Source organism: Gossypium raimondii, chromosome 8, assembly GCF_025698545.1.
Source record: "Gossypium raimondii isolate GPD5lz chromosome 8, ASM2569854v1, whole genome shotgun sequence".
NCBI lineage: Eukaryota > Viridiplantae > Streptophyta > Magnoliopsida > Malvales > Malvaceae > Gossypium > Gossypium raimondii.
This window is the reverse complement of record NC_068572.1, coordinates 62,083,878-62,089,506: the sequence shown is the minus strand read 5'-3', so window position 1 is coordinate 62,089,506 and position 5,629 is coordinate 62,083,878. Positions and strand designations below refer to the sequence as shown.

Sequence of the window (5,629 nt, the reverse complement as noted above, 5' to 3'; positions counted from 1 at the left end):
CTACAAAGTTTCCCCTCTCAATTTGGTGGTGTATTTTGATGGTAAATGTAGTATGGATTTACTTGTAATAAGAATTGGATTTTGTTTCTTTTATTTAAAATTATACATTAAATTAAAGAGTAAACTGGTTTTTGGTTAAATATTTTAACCATTTTTACTGTTAAAAGTTGTTCCATGCAAGTCAACATGAGGTACATGTAACATGCCATGTGTCATTGTTTGGTTATTCCATCAACTATATCAGTTTTTAACAATACAAATATATGAAATTTTTATAAGAAATGACCAATTTGTTATTTGATCTAATGTACAGGGATTAATTTCCCCACTTTTTGAGGAAGAGAATAAAATATAATCTGACTTCTAATACAAAAGCTCTCATGGTACTTTTATCGAATTTAAGTATGTGTTTTTATCTTCAGTTCATACTTATAAAAAAAAGGTTGAAAATTGTGTTTGTGTTGGTTAATTTAAACTTAATTATATTTATATTCATTTGCTTAATTCAACTTATTTATAAACATTAAACGGATATTATATAAATATGTTAATGAACATGTTTACAAACAATCATAGAAAAAATTTAAGATATAAAATAATAAAAATATCAATAATTATATTATAAATAAAATAAACATATAATATTAATTATATAATACCTAAATGATAAACTAATTTTATATAAATTATCAAACAAATAAATAAAAACAAATTTATAAATAAATATAAATAAACTAAATCTATATTATTTTTGTTGGATTTATTTAATAAACCAGCCCGATTTACCAGGGCCAAATCCTATTCATGTATAGTGCTAAGTGCATTCAGTGGGTGTGAGGTGAGAGCACAACTGAATTAATAGATTAATATATGAAAATACTTTCAATATAAATAATTTAATTTTATATCAAGGTTGAAATTTGATTGGTTATATTTAATAAAATTGAAATCTGAATTTTTAGCCTTTTTTATACTTATTGGTAAGTATTACCATTTTTTTAGACCGCACATAAGCATTCAACTTTATATCAAATGCTTTCTTTTTCTAGAGATAGAATTAGAACCTACTTTTTATATGACTTTCGATAAAGTTCAATCATGAAATGAGCTAATAATTAAATGTAGATGACCAAGATGGTACCGCATTGGAATCTTTGGAAAAATTTTGGCTACCATGAGATGACACCATATATTTGATTGCTATATTTCCTTTTTGAAGAGACCAATTCCTACAGTTTCTAAAAATATTTTTTTTCAAAATAGAGGAATTAGTAATTAAGAATCTTCATAGTCAACCTATTGGAATTTGGATATGAGCATAGTTTTTACCTTTGCATTAATTCAATTGAAATTGTTAAGAGTAATTGATTTAATAGAATTTTTTCGATTTGATTTTATTAGTTTTAACATAAAATTAATTTTAATCAAGAAAAATTACTTAATTGATCAGTTTTTCGATCAATTAAACTAGAATTAATAAGTTAAGTCTATATTATTATATATTATAAAATAAAAAGATTCACTTACATTAATGTAAAACTTCTAGATTTTATGTCATTATTTCATAACTTTTTTATACCATTAACAATTCGACCATTGAATTTATTAACAGATTCCATACATTGTTGATTACAGCAGAAACAGTCGAGAGATTTATTGTTAAAACTAAGATAAATAAATCAGGAGATTGTGATAATAATAAAGTTCACTTGAATTTCGTCAAACGTTTGAAGGATTCTTTTCAATGTTATTCCCTTTTCTTCTTTTGATGGATACTTGTAATAGAATATCGAAATTGATTATAGACGACAGATAGGTAATGTAGTGAGATGTCAAGACTCCGGTCCCTGCCTTCACATCTCAATATGTTATCATCAATCACCTATAGTCATTCTCGATATTCTGATACAAATATTCATTAAATGAAAAAATAGAATAATATCAAAAAGAATCCTTCAACCGTTTGAGAAATGCTTCTACTTCTGCCTCTGCTAACAATGGATGAAATTTTACACATATAATTGACGACCACAACTGCTATCTCAGTTATTCTCGAATCCAACATAGGTCAATCTACTTCTCCTAAACTATCGGTGCAAACCACTCCGGCCACTTACAACTCCGCCAACCCTACTTCGGTTATATGCTAATCTCGTATCGAAACATGGACATCCATTTCTCTCGAACTATCGGCACTTACCACTCTCGACTCCCGAAACTGTAGTTCAAACATCCTGGCCTCCTCAATAACATATGCATAAAATCAATGGCATTTCACTATGCGATACAGAAACCCGGAAAGGTTGAGAAAATTCTTCAAAACCGAATAAACCGTAACCACTGAAAAGGCTGGCAAGATAAAAATTAAACAAGTGACACACCGGTGCAGCAAAGGCTTGTTCCTAGAGTGGCTTGGCCATAATTGAGTCTAGTTTTCGATTTCGAGTACCAGAAGTTAACGCAGCTCTTACTGATGTTACCTGTGGGAACGAATATGAAATCCCTAGACAATTTGGTCGTATTTCAAAGCTGAAAAGGTTCTATTACAATCAGATTTATGCTTTGGGTCAGAACAGAGGCAAAATACAGGGAATTTGGTTAAATATCGCATAGCAAGTTCAAGTGAATACTGATATCAAAGCTGAAATTTCAAACCATTCGAAGGGATATATGGTGGGATAAAAGTATCATAGAGGCCTTTTGTTAGAAGTCAGATTGTATTTTGTCTCTTTTACTAAATAAATGAGCAAATTAGTTTTTATATTTTAAATAAAAAAAGCAAATTGGTCATTTTTGTTAAAAGTTTCATCTATTTGTACTATTAAATACTAACGTGGCTGGCTGAATAACTAGGTAGTGCCACGTAGCATGTCACGTGGCTGGCTGAATAACTAGGTAGTGGCACGTAGCATGTCACGTAAACCTCATGCTAATGTAAAGCGATCGGTTTATAATAGTATAAATGGATGGAATTTTTAAAAGAATGATCAATTTGCTTTTTGATGTAACAATAAAGACTACTTTGCTCATTTTTTGAGTAGAGGGGCAAAATACAATCCGGCTTTTAGTACAAGAGTCTCTATTATACTTTTACAGGATATGGTGTTATTTCACTAGTAAGATTCTATTATACTGTGTAAAAATTAATAAAAAAACAGAAAATATGGACGTTGGTAACAAATGAAAGCATAGGATCCAGTTCGTAGTGATGGCTTACATCAGCTTAATCCAGACATCTTTCACTAAAACTTTCATTATTGAGGAAAAAAAGCTACCAAAAAGCAAACAATTCCTCACCACATTAGCTGGAAATGGCCATTCCGCAACCGCGTGAAAGAGCATGCTGCTGCTCCATCATTGGCGCATTCTACGCACAAAAAAAAAAAACACTAAATTAGCGCTTCAATTCCATTCCACAGATCCAGTCCTCAAACTATAAAGGCTGCGACTCTTCCAATTAAAATTAATAACATTATTCACGCATCGATTACAATCACGATTACAGTGAAGGGATCGAGTCATTGATTACGCATTTGCATGCTCTGTGTTGATCGATGCAGTTACTGATTCAATTTTTCAACAATTCTTCCCGTACCGAAACAAAATATGCATCAAAGTAAAAAGCTTCGGACTCTTCAAATCATAAAAAGTAACATCATTCACGCATCGATTTACAATCACGACTCTAGTGAACAGATCGGATCATTGATTATTGAACTAACAAGTAGCATGCTCAGTGTTGGTCGATGCAGTCACTGATTCAGTTTTTCAACAATTCCTCTCATACCGAAACAGACTAAGCATCAAACTAAAGAGTTTCCGACGCTTCAAATCATAATGAATAACATCATTCACACATCGGTTTACAATCACGATTCCAGTGAACAGATCGGATCATTGATTAATGAACTAGCAAGTAGCATGCTCAGTGTTGAGCAAGGTGGTGTGCATAAAAGAGTGGAAGCTAATCGATACAGTTAGTGATTCAGCTTTTCAACAATTTCAATCATACAGAAACAAAATGTATCTAATGATAGCAGATCATAGCTGAGAGAGGTTCAAATCTAGAAGTTAAAAAGAAAAAGAAAAAAGAGAGGAGAAATATACCTGCTCACAAGCAGAAGCGAAATTGTGGCCTTTGGAAACGGCTCTCCAGCCAGATCTGGGGAGCTTTTAAAGCCGAGTCTATTCACTACACGGCGTCGTATTTCAATCACCAGATGTTCATGAGTCATGACCGAGTTATAATAAATTCCATGTTTTGGACTCGGGCTCCACTTCGCTTGGCTCACCTAAATCGCACGCACGTTTTATTGTTTTAAAATATTTAATTTTTTTTTTATATTGCATAAGCCTAATTCCATTATATATACATTATTGTCAAGAAGACGTGAGTTCAAATGCTCTTAAATGAATTATCTTTCTATTTTATAAGTTTAAAAAGAGCTATGTGTAATTCTAGACATTGTATTAAAAAAATAAATATGATCAAGAACTTAATTATCTTCTAAACTAACTATTTGTAAAGTAAGATTTACATACGATGAGACAATAAAATAATCTTTCAATCTTTTTAAATTCGAGATTTATCTAGAATATCTCAACAAATTCTCTAACTAAAAAGCTTCATAATGTTTAACAAGTCACCCGAAAAAAACATAACAGAAATGAGACAACAATTACTTAATGAATCTCCAACTGCAAAATACATAAAATGAAGCACGAACCGACCTGTTTGGGAACCGAGTTCTCAACAAGGTAACCCTTATAATGATTCTCTATGCACTAGAGGAGATACTTGAATGTCTCGATCTCACACGGGTGCGTGGGTCCACCATTGTGATTGTATCTGAATTCCTCCTCGGCTTTTTCCAACAAAATCTTGAAAACGGGATGGGTAAGGTAACTCGTAGGGATGATAAACCTTCGAAGCTCCGAACCGACGGAAACCGCCAAATATCCTTTTGGAACATCGGTTGACGGTTTGGGACTCGTGCAACTTTCCTAATCGGAATCAAAATACATAGCTATTCGTTACCCTTCTGTTGAATGGTCTTGATGCACCCCTGGGATCGTCACCGGAGTGGGGAGCACTCGACCTCAAACCTTATGCGACATTTTGCCATTTTTTAAGGATTTCCTTTAGTCGAACAATCTGCCGAATCCCGGCCACCTTGCTACCACCGCCGCCTCGGTCATCCATCATTAAAACTTTCATACATAAAAGCTTTCCATGATTAAAGCAAATTAACCATAATTTAAATTAACAAAAAAATAAAACCCAAAAAAAAATCTAAGAATTAATAATTAAAGAATAGCTTATTACCTGAAATTTATAGGAAGAATTAGCAGATAACCTGAAGAAGAAAAGCCATTACCAAACAGGAAAAAAAAAAGATTTTTGGAGGAAATTAAAGCAAAAATTAGAACAAAAATTGGGAAAAAAAATAGAGGATTACAAAAAGACTAAATATTCATTAGAGAACTTTTAAAAAATAAAAAAATCAGATTTTTTTTAATTATTACAAGTAAATTTGTTGTTTGATTGAATATTTTGCCTGTCACAAAAAAATTTCTTTGGATAAAGCCAGTGTGTAGGACTTGGTGGTTGGAGTTTTTCCGTTTTTTC

The 5,629-nt window shown here is 31.8% G+C and overlaps 1 long non-coding RNA gene across 5 annotated transcripts; it reads right to left on the bottom strand.

Moving 5' to 3' along the window:
* Nucleotides 1–3,122: 3,122 nt before the first annotated feature.
* On the bottom strand, nucleotides 3,123–5,629 carry LOC105792954 (uncharacterized). 5 transcript variants are annotated; one of them, XR_008198861.1, is made up of 5 exons: nucleotides 5,527–5,629; nucleotides 5,327–5,357; nucleotides 4,732–5,211; nucleotides 4,108–4,292; nucleotides 3,123–3,367 (listed from the first exon to the last, which is right to left on the bottom strand). It is a non-coding gene; the product is annotated as an uncharacterized LOC105792954 (long non-coding RNA). The 5 variants fall into 5 exon arrangements; XR_008198862.1 differs by having other exon boundaries at nucleotides 4,732–5,227; nucleotides 5,527–5,541; XR_008198860.1 differs by having other exon boundaries at nucleotides 4,732–5,227; nucleotides 5,327–5,622.